This window comes from Sminthopsis crassicaudata, chromosome 2 (assembly GCF_048593235.1).
Source record: "Sminthopsis crassicaudata isolate SCR6 chromosome 2, ASM4859323v1, whole genome shotgun sequence".
NCBI classification, from domain to species: Eukaryota; Metazoa; Chordata; class Mammalia; order Dasyuromorphia; family Dasyuridae; genus Sminthopsis; species Sminthopsis crassicaudata.
In genome coordinates, this window is record NC_133618.1 from 650,663,064 (window position 1) to 650,680,006 (window position 16,943).

Sequence of the window (16,943 nt, forward strand, 5' to 3'; positions counted from 1 at the left end):
AGGAGGAATACAGAGAGGCCTGGAGAGACTTACATCAACTGATGCTGAGTGAAATGAGCAGAACCAGAAGATCACTATACACTTCAACAACAATACTGTATGAGGATGTATTCTGATGGAAGTGGATATCTTCAACAAAGAGAAGATCTAATTCCATTCCAATTGATCAATGATGGACAGAATCAGCTACACCCAGAGAAGGAACACTGGGAAATGAGCGTAAACTATTTGCATTTTTGTTTTTCTTCCCAGGTTATTTTTACCTTCTGAATCCAATTCATCCAGTGCAACAAGAAATTCGGTTTTGCACACATATATTGTATCTAGGATATACTATGACATATTTAACATGCATAAGACTGCCTGCCATCTAGGGGAGGGGGTGGAGGGAAGGAGGGGAAAATTCTGAACAGAAGTGAGTACAAGGGATAATGTTGTAAAAAATTACCCATGCATATGTACTGTCAAAAAAATTATAATTATAAAATTAATAAAAGAACGGTCTATCATCTGAGAACCAGATTGAAAAAGCCAAAAAGATCGAAAAAACTTAGTAACTAGCTGTTTGCAAGATAAAACATTTTGAGGGGTGAAATAAATGTCAAAGCCTGTGTACCAAGTCATAGTATGTATGTTATTTATAGGGTTATTCATACTAAAATAAAAATCACAATTCTTTGTAGTTTTTATATTTTTAAAAAAATCTGGACTTTATAATTAAGACCAAATAAAATGAGCAGTTATAATATACATAGTAAAACAGAAGAAGAAAGTGTACCTAAATGGAGGTATATTATGTAGAACTTGGTTCTCTTTTTAAATTTATAATAAATTCAACATGTAGCTTTCAAAAAAATACAATAAAACATGTTTTCACTTTTTTAAAAAAAGAAATTTTCATTCTCTTAAAGAGTATAATACAAATACATATAGGTTAATATAGTGTACCAGCTAATATAAAGTATATATAAAGTAATAGGCAGTGATATTGAGAAGGGAATGCTAATTACTTGGAAGATCAGGAAAGACATGGCACAGAAAATGATCCCAAGTGGAGCAGCAAAGGAAAAACTGTAAGTATTGATGAAAAGTCAAATATCTGTCCTTTTGCTGGATTCCCTTTAGATCCTGGAATTCAAATAGGTGGGTTGTTTGCCGGTGCACTTAGATCTATCTCAGGAGATGATCAGCCATCAGCCGGGAAAGTTAATTGAGAGAATGGGAAATGGCTCACTTAATGGAGAAGGTGCTTGCATTTCATCCTGGAGCCCAAAGTTCAGGCAGAAACCTACAGGGTTTATATCCATCAGATATAATTTGGAAAATTCTCCAGCACTTTCTCAGAGAGGAGCAGGGTCAATGCCTGGTGTCAGCTAAGAAAGTGATCAGAAGTTGCTATGAATGTTAATTATAATAAATGGAGATCACAAGAGACCATAAATATATATGCATGGATAAATGATAGCATGCTAGAGTCGCAGAGAGAGCCTTAGAACCTTGGGATAAGGACACCTGGATTCTAATTAGCTGTGGAATCTTTGGTAATTCATTTTACTAACAAGCATGAGATTCATCCTCTAAAACGAAAAGGTTGGACACCATCATCTCTAAAGTCTCCTTTAGCTCTTAAATTCTATGTTTTAGGACCATATATAATTATAGTTCCAGAGCCATTATCATTTTTGATGGAGATTTGAGAGGAGACCTAAATTCAAATTCCTAGCTGTGTGATTCTGGGCTACTCACTACCTCTCAACCTCGGTTTCCTTATACTTAAAATATGTATAGGAATAGTATCTACCTCACAGAGTTGTTGTGAGAACCAAATGAAAATACATAGGGGCTCTGCCAATCTTAAAGTGCTTTTCTAAGTGCTAGCTATTTAGCATGGGAATAAGAGCCACCTGATGCAATGGTCTGTGATATAACTGGGCACCAACATTTAACTTAATTCAATCAAACATTTGCATTGTAACTCATTATATTTTGTAATCATGTCACCTCTTACCAGGCCTTTAAAATTTATCTGCATTTTGAGATTAGCCAAACATTTCTTCCTGCCAACAGCATCTCATTCTGAACAATATAAATCTTTTTTTTTTTTTTTTCATTCCCCTTGAATAGTATTTATAGGCTCTGGACTTATTCCCCCAGTTCTTAATTGCGCTGAGATATTAATTCCTAGAGCAAAGCTTCGTTTCTCCCTCAGGATTCTAGGGGTAACCCGAGGGATTTGGGTAGTTCTTTTTAATACTATTGTTCATGATTCTCCTAATATCAATTCCAGTTAATGTTTCCTTGAAGTCATCTCACTAGTTGTAAGCATCTCAATCTGATTTTAACCATCTGACACCTCTGCAGTATTTTTTTTTTTTTTTTTTTTTTTTTTTTTTTAATTTTTTATTTTATTTTATAATTATAACATTTTTTGACAGTACATATGCATGGGTAATTTTTTACAACATTATCCCTTGCATTTACTTCTATTCAGATTTTTTCCCTTCCTCCCCCAACCCCCTCCCCCTGATGGCAAGCAGTCTTATATATGTTAAATATATTACAGTATAATTTAGATACAATATATGTGTGTAGAACCGAATTTTTTGTTGCACAGGAAGAATTGGATTCAGAAGGTAAAAATAACAGTTTACATTCATTTCCCAGTGTTCCTTTTCTGGATGTAGCTGGTTCTGTCCATCATTAATCAATTGGAATTGGATTAGCTCTTCTCTATGTTGAAGAAATCCACTTCCATCAGCATACATCCTCGTACAGTATCATTGTTGAAGTGTATAATGATCTTCTGGTTCTGCTCGTTTCACTCAGCATCAGTTGATGTAAGTCTCTCCAAGCCTCTCTGTATTTCTCCTGTTGGTCATTTCTTATAGAACAGTAATATTCCATAACATTCATATACCATAGTTTACCCAACCATTCTCCAATTGATGGACATCCATTCATCTTCCAGCTTCTAGCCACTATGAAAAGGGCTGCCACAAACATTTTGGCACATACAGGACCCTTTCCCTTCTCTAGTAGTTCCTTGGGGTATAAGCCCAGTAGTAGTATGGCTGGGTCAAAGGGTATGCACATTTTGATAACTTTTTGGGCATAATTCCAGATTGCTCTCCAGAATGGTTGGATTCTTTCACAACTCCACCAACAATGCATCAGTGTCCCAGTTTTCCCACAGCCCCTCCAACATTCATCGTTATTTGTTCCTGTCATTTTAGTCAATCTGACAGGTGTGTAATGATACCTCAGAGTTGTCTTAATTTGCATTTCTCTGATCAATAGTGATTTGGAACACTCTTTCATATGAGTGGAAATAGTTTTAATTTCATCATCTGAAAATTGTCTGTTCATATCCTTTGACCATTTATCAATTGGAGAATGGCTTGATTTCTTATAAATTAAAGTCAATTCTCTGTATATTTTGGAGATGAGGCCTTTATCAGAACCTTTAACTGTAAAAATTTTTTCCCAATTTGTTACTTCCCTTCTAATCTTGTTTGCATTAGTTTTGTTTGTGCAGAAACTTTTTAATTTGGTGTAATCAAAATGTTCTATTTTGTGATCAATAATGGTCTCTAGTTCTCCCTTGGACACAAACTCCTTCCTCCTCCACAAGTCTGAGAGGTAAACCATCCCATGTTCCTCCAATTTATTTATGATTTCGTTCTTTATGCCTAAATCTTGGACCCATTTTGATCTAATCTTAGTATGTGGTGTTAAATGTGGGTCCATGCCTAGTTTCTGCCATACTAATTTCCAGTTTTCCCAGCAGTTTTTGTTAAATAATGAATTCTTATCCCAAAATTTGGGATCTTTGGGTTTGTCAAAGATTAGATTGCTATTTTTATTCACTATCTTGTCCTGTGAACCTAACCTATGCCACTGATCAACTATTCTATTTCTTAGCCAATACCAAATGGTTTTGGTGACTGTTGCTTTATAATATAGCTTTAAATCAGGTACACTTAGACCACCTTCCTCTGACTTTTTTTTCATTAGTTCCCTTGCAATTCTCGACCTTTTATTCTTCCATATGAATTTTGTTGTTATTTTTTCTAGGTCATTAAAATAGTTTCTTGGGAGTCTGATTGGTATAGCACTAAATAAATAGATTAGTTTGGGGAGTATTGTCATCTTTATTATATTCGCTCGGCCTATCCAAGAACACTGAATGTCTTTCCAATTATTTAAATCTGACTTTATTTTTGTGGCAAGTGTTTTGTAATTTTGCTCATATAATTCCTGACTCTCCTTTGGTAGATATATTCCCAAATATTTGATACTATCGACTGTTATTTTGAATGGAATTTCTCTTTGTATCTCTTGCTGTTGGATTGTGTTGGTAATGTATAAAAATCCTGAGGATTTATGTGGATTTATTTTGTATCCTGCGACTTTGCTAAAATTCTGAATTATTTCTAATAGCTTTTTAGCAGAGTCTTTGGGGTTCTCTAAGTATACCATCATGTCATCCACCTCTGCAGTATTAATGACTATTGGTTAGTCTTACAAAGGAACAGGGCCATCTCCTATCATCCTAATCTATCTCTTGCCATTGGACCCAGATGGTACTAGAGGAGAGAACGAGTCTGGTCATTTTGCATAGCCCAAACTCATTTAAATCCTATTCCCTTGCACGTCATGGCATCATCTGCCTGACTGATACCATGGTTCTCTTCAAGAACAAAAGGCAAACAACAATCGTACAAAAGAATGTATACTGGGGAAGTATAGCTATGACAAAGTACAAAGATATCCCCATTAACCAAAATACATTCTCCTATATCTAAATTGGTCCTTAGAATTTACTCCAATTTAAAGGAATAGCTACAAAATAATCCCGCCATCTAGTTTACTTTTGGGTACAGAATAGCTGTTGCATAAGTCACTATCCTACTTTCAGGACATGATATTTCAATGTCCAGGACAATTCCCTGCTGTGTCAAACAGGTTCCTCCTCATGGCTCACTCTTTACTTGGTCTCAGCTGCTGAAAAATTCTGCTGTGGACTCTGGTTCCTGAACCTCTTATGATTTTTCAGGTCTTTTGTAGCCCACAGAGTCATTTGATCTCAATACCTATTGACCTAGAATCAGGAAAGAGAGAATAACAATGAGACAGAAGAAACAAAAGTTTTGAGCCACACAGTAGTAGCTGGAAGGACTCTCCTTACTTCGTCACCAGAGGCTCACAACACTCCATTGTCCTCACTTGAATGACACTTGGGAGAGAAGAAGGCCAAGTTTCTTCACTGGAACCTTTTGTGTACCTCCAATTCAACAGTCAATTCAAAAGTTTTTCACCCCTAAAGTAAAAAGACAGTCCCAGATGATCAGTTTATGTTCTGAATCAGAGTTTGCCTCCATGTGTGATCTCAATTAGAAAAGAGCACTGATCATATTCCAAGGATTGGACCACTGACCAGTCAATAGTCAATAAACATTTGTTAAATGCTTATTGGGTGCCAGGAACTGTGTCAAACTCGGTCATCCTCTACTCTGGTAACCAGTATACTCAACTTCGTACTACCATTGTCCTAAATATCATGCCTTCTCAATACTAAGAAGCAATTTGAGCAATCTGGTTTTCATGCAACCTTTATATCATCAGTGTCCATTATGGTGCATTCAACATAGCAACTTTCTTGGATTAAATTGGTTTAGTATCCTCTGAATGTACCCTGAATGGGATAGGAGAAAAGATAAGAATAGATCTTCTCTCCCTTCTTTTTGTTGGAAAAAAAGGGAAATGAAAAGAGATTAGCCAAGCCAAGTTGGGAAGAGGATCATATCCTTCTGATACAAAATAAATTGTTGTCCCCTTCAAGAATTATTTTTGGGGCAGGTAGGTGGCACAGTGGATAGAGCACCAGCCTTGAATTCAGGAGGACCTGATTCAAATATGGTCTCAGACACTTAACACTTCCTAGCTGTGTGACCCTGGGCAAGTCACTTAACCCCAGCCTCAAAACAAAAAAACAAAACAAAACAAGAATTATTTTCCATTTTCTCCTAAATTATCACATTTCCAAATCATAACTGATAGATTCAGATCCCAAGAGACTTTCTCTTGAATTCTAGGTCTATGAGTAACATGGAAAAGATCTTTACCCATTATAATAGCCCTTTGCCATTTCCAAGTAAAGTTTTTGTATCAAAGTCATCTCCAGTGCTGGGAATCAGTGCATAGGAAATTCAAGAGCTAGATGACTACATGAATGAATAGGAAATAAAAAAATCATTTGCTAAGTACTAGGGGCTCAAATTCAATCAAGACAGTCTTTGACCTCAAAGAGCTTATAGTCTAAAAGAGAAAGACCACACATAAACAAGAGGGGTGATCATGGAGGAGCGTTTTTAATAGAGAAAAAGATTAAGTGGTCATTGGAATTATAGGACAACTGATTAAGAAGGCCATGCCAAGAAATTAATGTTTTAATTAAAGTTTTTGGAGTTACAATTTTAAGGTAGGAAGAGAAAGAGCAGGGAGAATATGCACATAGTACCACAGTGTGAAGATGCATGGGGAATGGCATGAAGGGTCTGTGAATGGACAAGGTAAAGGCCCAAGGTTACTAAAGTGGGTCCCAATGAGAGTCTTCTCAAAACAATTAGTACACATTTTCTCAGTACCTATTCTATGTGAGGCACTGGGCCAGATTCTTTCAGGGAGTTTATGTTATGGTTGGGAATTAAAAACATACATCTATATTGCTAGTTATCTCTTTAAAGTAGATCATAACAAATGTACGTGTGTGTGTGTGTGTGTGTGTGTGTGTGTGTGTGTGTGTGTGTGTGTGTGTGTGTACTTTAGGGTTTGCAAAATATGGTACAGGCATTAATATCTATTTTTTCCACATAGAAAGTTGAGACTAAGTGAAGTAAAATGACTTGGTCAGAGTCACATATTTAGAAAATATCTGAGTTGGAATTTTAATCCAGAACCCCATAATTCCTAAATCCAGGGCTCTATCTTGTTTGTCATGTTGCCTCTATACAAAGAACTAAATGTAGGTCCACAGTCTCTGGTAAACATGAACATATATATCTTTAAGATGCACCATCCTGGGCAATCCATATATACCAGTGGTACTCAAATCTTTTATTTTCAATATCTTTATACTATTAAAAATTATTGGGGAAGTTAGGTGGCTCAGTAGATAGAGCACCAGCCCTGAAGTCAAAAGGACCTGAGTTCAAATATGACCTCAGACACTTAACACTTCCTAGCTGTGTGACCCCGAGCAAGTCATTTTAACCCCAATTGACTCAGCAAAATAAAAATAAAATAAAATAAAATAATTGAGGATCTCTCCAAAGAGTTTTTATATGAGTTATACTTACAGATATTTACCTTATTAGAAATAAAAACTAAATTCGAATTTGTAGATCTTCTGCAAGGGTTTCAATCCCCACCACCGCCAGCATTCTCTGGACCACACTTTAAGAAACACTGCTATATCCTTCACCTTGGACTATTGATAGAGTTGTCTGGGTCTCCTATATGCTCATATAGGTGACATAAATCAGAAGTTCTATAAGATTTCAGGAGAAGTTGAGATCATTTCTTGTTGAAGTATAAAGAAAGGCTGCCTAATGGTACTGCCATTTGAGCTGGGATAAGAATAAGACCAATAATTTGGTTAAATGGAAGAGACAGGGTAGGCACTCCAGGTAGGAAAGCTGTATGGAAGAGAGACAGGAATACCCATCTGGTATTTAAGAGATAGGGAGGAGACTGCTCTGGCTGGAAAAGGGGCTGGATAAAGAAAGATTAAGATCTGCACTGTGTCATTATCCTACTTTCTTACTCTTACAGACACCAGTGACCTCCACCATAAAATAGTTTTTCTTCTTGTAAAGTTATCTCCTTAATTGATGCTTTAGAAACAGGTTGTAATTGTTCCTTCTTTATATGTTACTTAACTAAAGCAATCTAGCTATTTATCTATTTTTGACATTAACCATCCCTGTCACCTAATCACATCTTTAAATTTTGTTTGAAGAAGCATCAAACCCAGACTTGGGATTGGGAGCAACAGAAAGTTTCAGGAAGCCAGTGGGTATTAAAGAGGGGGAAATCAGAAAGGGAGCAGGGCCCAGAGTCAAAACATCCTGTGGTCCACTAAGGCAGGGGACTTTTTCCAGCAGAGAGAGAGCAGCATTTGAGCTGCTTCCTCACCTAAAGTAAGAAAGAATTGCCTCCTCCCACCAAATGGTTCTGCATTCCCTATTTTTTAATCTTAAATGGAATGGAAATCCTTCTCTGATTATAGCACTGAGCAGAGTTTATCATTAATAATCCATAGAATCCTTATTAATGGAACCCTTTCTTTCTGGATAGCAAAGGAGGAATGAACTACTCACTCAACCATTTGCATGTGGTCTGTAAGTTTAACCATCTCACTCTATTTTCTGTTATACTAAAAAATTGTATTGATTTCTTTTGTTTTGCAATATATCCATTCCCTCTTCCCTTCCAAGTGAGTCAGCCATTTTAACTGAACTAAATATACACAAGTGAATAAATTAATAAAAGAGAAAAAATTAAGCAATAAAAATAAAAATAAAAAATAGACATATAATCATATCTATCATCCATAGTCTCACAACTCTAAGAAGAAATAGGTTGAGATATCTTCATTATGTCTTCTTTAGTGTCAAGTTCATCATTAATAATTCTGTAGCTCCTCTTGTTTGTTTATTTTGTTCTATTTACATAGTTGTAATCATTAAATATATTGTTTTCCTGGTTCTGTTTTCTCCACTCTACATCAGTTCTCAATTCTTCCAAGGCTTCTCTGAATTTACTACCCTCATCATTTTTTATACATTCATATGTCATAATTTCTTTATCCATCAACTGATGGATATCTTCTTTGTTTATGTTATGAAAAAGATTGCTATAGTTTAGTGTATATGGGGCCTTTTATCATTGATCTCCTTTCTCTGTTGTACCTGCCTGTGCTTTGGGACTCTAGGTGGGCATTTTATCCAGGTGAACTACAGGAAGCTTAGCATAAAGCACAGATGTGAACATTTTTCAAAAAGTAAAGACTAAAGTAAAAAAAGAGTCCAGCAAAAAAAGTAATTAGATGAATTTTAAAACAAAACAAAACAACACCTCCCCCCAATCTTCTATTCTCTCTTCTCTGGGGTCTATCAAAACATTGTCCACAGATGCTACATGGTTCCCAAAATTTTCTACTATGGTCTGAACTAGATTAAAATGTAAATGGAAATAAAGTAAAATACATATAACCTATTTTAAAATTAAGCCAATTTGCATGCATAAGGTTTTTATGTATGGATTAGTAACCCCTATTTATATTTTGAGTTTGACACCACTGATCCCACTTCTGCCAAGCTAATCTTCCTAAAATGTGAGTCTGATTCTACCTCTCTCAGAATCAAGAAGATTCTGAAGTTCCCTATTTCCTGCAGAATAAAACATAAGCTGTTCAGTTTGACATTGACAATCTAACTCCAGGTTATTTTTTTTTTGCTCTTCTTCAAACACTCTATATTCTAACCAAAGTGGCCAACTTGCTGTTCTCTGAACTTGGGATTCCCTTTCCCAACTCTGGATTTTGATATATCATATCCCCCATGTCTTGAGTGTGTTTCCCCTCTCTCTTCTTCTTTGCACCCTGTTTCAGGGCTCATACCTGTGCTATCTCTTAAGGAAAACCTTCCTCAATCCCTTTAATGTTATTGAGATAGCTAGGTGGTGGTGTGGATAAAAAAATCCAGCCTGTAGTCAAGAAGTCCTGAGTTTGTAAATGTTGCCTCAGATCTCTCTATCTGTCTGATCCTGGACAAGTCATATATTTACCTCAGTTTCCTCAACTATAAAAATAGAGTAATAATAGCATCTATCTCACAGAGTGGTTGTGAGATTCAAATGAGATATTTCTTTTCCCCTTTTTCAAAGGGAAAAGGTTAGTAAGAACTATATAAATGCTTATTCCCTTCTTCTAATGCTTTCTCCTTCCTTCTCAAATTATGTTGTATATTCTTCTGTTTAAAATTACATCCATGGGGCAGGTAGATGGTGCAGTGGATAGAATACCAGCCCTGAAGTCAGGAGGACCCAAGTTCAAATCTGGCCTCAGACACTTAACACTTCCTAGCTGTGTGATGCTGGGCAAATTACTTAACCCCAATTGCCTCAGAAAAATAAAATTATATCCTGAGGGCAGGGGCTATATGTTTGCTTTGTCTTTGTATGCCTTTACTATGTTTTTGTTCAGTCAGTATGTTTTGTTCAGTCATTTTAGAAAATCCATTTAGGATTTTCTTGGTAAAGATACTGGAGATATTTTTATAGAAAAGATGGGTTCAGCCAGACAAATATGGTTGTGACTTGCCCAGGTTCACATAGCTTATAAATGTCTGAGGGTGTATTTGAAGTCAGGTCTTGCCCACTCCAGGCCCAGTTCCCTATCCCATGTTCCACTGAGCTGCTTTCTATCTTTCATATAGTAGTCACCTAATAAATGCAAATTTTATTATATTAAATTGGATTGGTGGTAAGGAAACCTGGGTCCCCATTCAGTTAATGAGAAGGGTGGTATGATATTAGACTAATAACTTGCCTTCTCTGAGCCTCAGTTTCTACAAAATGAGTCTTGAGCTGAACAGCCTCTAAGGTCCCTTTTAGATTTAAAATTCTATTATTCTATTCATGTCTTTTGGAAGCTGGCTGCCTGTGTGATAGCAAACAGCCCTGAATGGAATGACATTGCAAGGCTAAGGAGACTGACTGTGAATTAATGGATGCTTCACAGCAGGTGTGGGCTTGGCTCTATCTTAAGAGAGTTAAATTGCTACTGTCCCTCCAGCTGTGCTGGGCTACGTTAAAACAAGCAATTGATACTCTCCATCAAGATCAATGTGTTGGGGGTGGGAAGCAGACAGAATTTGGACTTTTCATGTGGGTGAGGGGGTTCAGAATTGGCCAAGGTGATCATGTGCCTGCCAGTGGCTTCCAGGCCAAGGATACTAGTTATTAAACTGAGGGTCCCTGCAAGGTTGCTGGTTATTTCCCACCTGCTTTTAGATTCAGCATGCTTTGTTGATCCATTTAAGATAGTGCTGGGTTTGGGATTATTCAACATGTTTGCTCATGGCCTAAGCTTTCTGTCCCACTCCTCTACTATTGGGGTTCAGCCTCTTCTATGAGCTTGGAAATGATAACGTGCAGCAGAAATTGTGTTTCTGTTATTGGTCATTAGTCTTATTATTGGTCAAGGACTTATGGCAATGGCAGACATAATCAGTACAAGGTCAAAGACAGATGTTTCATATTTATCACTTGGTTAGACTTCATCATTTCTTTCTGTAAAGCTAGGTAGGGGATACAGGGAGAAGAAAATGAGACAGTGAAAGGAGAGGGGGAAGGAGGGAAAGGGAAAGAATGGGGGAGGAAGGAGGGAGCTGTAGGACAACATACATCCCATCCTTCCATGAATATGAAAACTAAAGAATTACAATTAATTTTTCACCCCTGACTAATTTACAGATCTATGAGGATCCAAGAAGGGAACTCAGAAATCATCTAGTTTGAGCTCTTCATTTTATAAGGGAGAAAACTAAGGCCCAGGACATACAATTATCCCTTCCACATCACAACTTTCCCCATCACAGTTTTGAGTTGTTGATCTATTATCAGTCAGCACAAGAAATTAAATGGGAATTTGGGGGGAATTTTGCAAAAGTCATAGATGACAGGTGAAGGCCCTGACAACAGAAAAAAGTTAAGAAACTGAGAAATACATTACATATAAAACATGTAGATACATGTAGGCATAAAACATTATGTAATATCAACAGATTTTATCTTTTAGTGCCATAATAATTTAGGCTTCTTCTCTTTTGTGAAGGAAAGGACAAACCATTTTACGTGGATATTCCAAATTGCAGGGGTACTATGCTGCTTACTCTTGCAAAGTGGAAAGTGCAATAAGTGATTTTCCTAGGTTCACCCAGGTAGTATCATAGCAGCAATGTGAACTCATTTCCTCTGACTCCAGAACAAAGCCCCTTTGACTGTACCATGAATAGCTTTGTGATTATTCACCTAGATAAAATAAACAGGGGAATAATCATATGACATCTCCTTCCCCCCACTTTCTCCCAAAGTACCACAGTCCACCATCAGAGGTCTGTTCCTTTGGACTAAGCATTGCCCTTTAGTAAAATACGAGTAGTCTTTGGAGTAACAGTGACTCAAGATCATAATATCAATGTCAAGACTCCAATCAGAATCCATTGCTGCCTTAGTAGATAAAAATGAAAGCCTACTTGAGGCTCAGAGTTAATTGACTCACCTATGATCTCATTTAGTATCTCTCAGGGTTGCAATTAACCTGAGGACTTTGGGAACTTAAGTCCAACATGCTTGCTTACTTCTCCCAGGCCTTTCTCCGGCCATTACCCTGTGCCTGGCACATAGTAAACACTTACTGAATGCTTGCTGACTGACTGGGTCATACCCTTGTATATCCATTCATTTCACAAATTAGACATAATGAGATTGTGGGGTCCTTGGGACAAAGTGTGATTGAAAACTGCTGGTGGGTATGAGGATGGAGAGGGGCAGCCATCATCACAAAGAACAATGAAGGCAACAAGAATTCTGCAGCTGAAAGGGTTTGGGAGGAAATTAATTGGCAGGACTGGCCATTTGGAGAAGAGCACAAAAATGCTTCCACATGTAGCAAATTTGGAAAAGTCCTTTTCAAGTTCAAGGACTTGTTGCTTACCAGGGTACTGAACTACTCCAATTGACAGTAGACATCACTTCTTGTAAGCCCATGGACTTTGAAACAGAAGGCAAGGCAAAAGAAGTACCTTAACAGATGCCCCTCACTCCCTTTGTTTCTGCAAGACTTATATTCTTGGTTCCTCTTCTAGGTTAGTGAGCATGACAATTCTGACAGTCAGCATAGCATTTATTTGTTGTAGCCTTTGATACTATCCTTATCCTGGCTATACCCCAAAACAATGCATGGGATGACAAGAGTTTGGGAAGAGTTCTGGAGGCCTCAAAAACAAAACCAGTACTTTTATAGTCAAGCTGTGGGAAAGGGAAGGGTGGTCTTAATACAGTTTCCAAAATCCCTGGGACATTTGTTCCTACAAAAAGAAATGAGTACCTATGTTCCATCATAGGTATAGAAATATTCCTGCTTGGAATGATAATTGCTTCTCCCAAACCACTTTCATTTGGAAATGACTCTTTTGCTGCATAACTGGAGGGGTTTGGCTCTTCATGTGGGTTGGGGCCATCCATTCATCCATTCCCAATTCTATTGCTATTCTAAGGGATCTTCACTGTGGTTACAAGGATACAGAAGTTTAGGTGATTTTGAGTCAGAGCTGTCACCAATACCCACTTGTACCAACCTAGTAATGTTATCAGAAAAGAAAATGAGGTTATATTGATAGAACAGGAGAATGTTGCAGACTTTGTCAAATATTTTGTTGAAATCTTGGTATGTCAAGCCTTTCATATATAGAATTTTTTCTTCCTTTCCCTCTCCCTTTCCTTTCCCTTTTCTTCCCTTCTTTTATTAAAGCTTTTTATTTTTCAAAACATATGGATAATTCTTCAACATTAACCCTTCATAGATAGTATTCTTATGGATAAGATGGACAGATGTGAGCCAGACAAAATGTCAGAATAGACAAAATTTTAGACTTGGAGTCAGGATGATTTGGATTCAAGTTCTGCCTCAAATTCTTATTAAGTGTGTAATCATAAACAAGTCAGTCTCTCAGTCTCAGCCTTCCCCTCTATAAAACAGGGATGATAATACAATGATATTTACATTTCAAGATTATTGTTACAAGAGTACTTTGCAAATGCTAGTGCTCTATTTGAACATGAGTTATTATTTCAAATTGGTTGCATGATCAGAACCAAGGAATGGATTATATGACAATACATCCCAAGCTTTACCAATGATCCAAGATAAGCAAGTATGGTGGGAGATGCCAAGACAAGTCAATATGGTGGGAGATCTTAAGACAAGACAATATGATGGAAGATTTTAATTATTGTACTACCAGGCTTCATCTGTTCATCTGAGCTTTCTGACCAATGACCAAACAAATTAGCATACTATTAGAAGAGTTCAGATATGGCAGTATTCTTATATAAACAGAATCATAAGACAAAAGAAAGTTACAGATAAGGATAACAATAACTCCTAAATTCTGCTTAATAATAACTACCATTTATCTACTATATTCCAGGTACTGTGATAATTGCATTATAATTATTATCACTTGATCCCTATAAGAACTCTGGAAGATTGGTGCTATTATTATTCCCATTTTACATTTGAGGAAACTGAGTTAGAGGTTAAATGACTTACATAGGGTCACATAATTGGTAAGAGTCTCAGGTGGGATTGAACCCAGGTCTCCCTGACTCTAAGACTAGTACTTTAACTGCAGAACCTCCAAACAAAGGGATTGATAGAGCTATTTTTATCACATGCCCAGCAAAACGAAATAGCATACTTTCGTGGAATACTACTTCATCTTGCTTTAAAGTGTTTATGATGATTAAACAAAAAAAGATAATTACTATTATAATTATAATGGCATTTCTATAGCTCTTCAAGGTTTGTGAAGCACTTTACACATTAACTCATCTGATAAAACTAACTGCAGCTTATGTTCAACATCACTTGTGAATGAGGAAGATTTAGAGAAAGTCTTTAGAGAACTTGAAAACAGCCCCCAAATAAAACTAACATACATTTTGCTATTAGGTATTTCAGTATGAAACCCAATAGAAATCCAATAGAAAACTATATTGGTTCAGGTTTGAAAAATGAAAGAGGCTCAAGGTTTGTGGATTACTCTGTAATCTTATACCTATCCTATGAACATTTTCTTTCAGAAAACTCATAAAGTTTTGGGCATAGTAAGCATGGAACAACATTATAAAATATGACCAAAAATTTTGATTACTTCTTAATGAAGAGGAAATGTAAGGTAACTGAGGTAAGCTTCATATAAGAAAAAACTATTCAGTCAGAATATCAACTAATTGGAATAAGGATCAAAACAATATCTACTTAGAATAAAGTCTAACAATAAGAAGACACTGGGATCAGTTTCAAATTGGCCTTTTCCAAGAAGCCATCAATACCAAAAAATGTCAAGTGAAAAAAAGAACAACATATTAACTTTATCAGCATTTTCTTCAGAAAAAAGAGGTCAAGAACTGCCCAGAAATACTTGCTCTCCTTGTTTAGTTAAGAGATGTGGAAGCCAAGGGCAAGAGTGGTTTGGAATACAAGCTCATTTGTTAAAAAAAAATACTTTGGAAGAGGATAGCTGAAGATTATGAGCAGTAATTTGCTATAAAATGGTGATAGAGGAAGCAAAAACAAATCAAAAGAAGAGTTGGCTCAAGACCCAAGTGAGTCATATCATCCCAAAGAGCATTCTTAGATGAAACTAGTAGAAAGACAACAAACTGACATAAAATGGAACAGATTTGTCATTGTATCTATAATGATATATATTGCTCATTAGTGAAAGAGAAGCCACAACATTTAGACTCAACACATCAGCCCCAAAAGTATTGTAGGAAGAAGTAGAGATACATAATATGGTTGTATTTGTTGATTATAAGAAAGTAAGAAACTGTAGCCTAAAAGGCTCTCCTCTAACAAATAATGTTAAGACCATTTCCTGACAAATACAGTGGTTTCTTATTATTAGTATCAAGTGAGGCATAAAGCAGCAACACAAGCTTAATAAAGGTGTTCACCATTGTTGTGGAGGATGTCTTAGGTAAACTACAAATAGAAGATGGATTTTCTATGAATGATGATGTCCTTCAGGTTATTCTTCTGATGCATGGTGTTGTGTTACTTATACCAAGTCCCACAATATTCCATGGTCATCTCAATTAGATCCATATTCACTAAAGGAGAGCACTCTTATCAACTATAAAAGAAAAAAAATCCTAAATGAATGAAAAAAAAAGTCTATTCGACCTGATTCTGATGAATAGTTGCATGTTTAGCCTATTGAGTCTGTACAATGGTTCATGTGGTTGGGACAGCGACTTCAAGTGAACTGTGGGTTGGGAACTGAATTGGGGAAAGAGTGAAGGATAGATTGCATTTTGAAAAATATGCAGTAGATGTTTTAAAATTATTCTCTCCCTCTTTTAAATCCCATTTCAAATATTATTATTCAGTTGTTTTAGTTATGTCTGACTTTTAATAATCCTATTGGAGATTTTCTTGTTAGAGATTCTGGGATGGTTTGCCATTTCCTTCTCCAGCTTATTTTACGGATGAGGAAACTGAGGCAAACAGGGTAAAGTGACTTGCCCAAGTCATACAGCGAGTGTCAGATTTGAATGCATGAGAATGTTTTCCTGAATCCATTCTCCGTATTCTATCTACTTAGCCACCTCGCTAATCATCTCTAATATATGTTACTTATATGAGCTTGGGCAAATCAATTAACTTCCTTAAACCTCATATCCTTATTGATAAAAGAAGAGTTGAAACAGATGATCTATAAGGTTCTTTCTAGAATTATAATTTTATGATCAAAGGAATTCCAGTTGTGATATTGGGACATTAAAGGACATTGAAGATACTGAAAATCATCCATAAATTGCAGTATTTCAGCAATAAAATACAGTTTAGGAGAAGAGCTCTAGCATATTGTCAGGATCTTCTCTGGAGTTTCTATGGAAGAACTGAACAAGAATTGTATAAAATCAAAAGGCCCAAATTGTTTGTACTTTCCAACTCCTGAGATAAAGCTCTTCAGTGACTCTTATTATTAATGTCAAAAAGCCAGGCACAATGCAATGATGCATTGAAGGGACAATAGTATTGTTACATAAGTGAAACAATAGGAAGAATAGCTACACAATGAGGG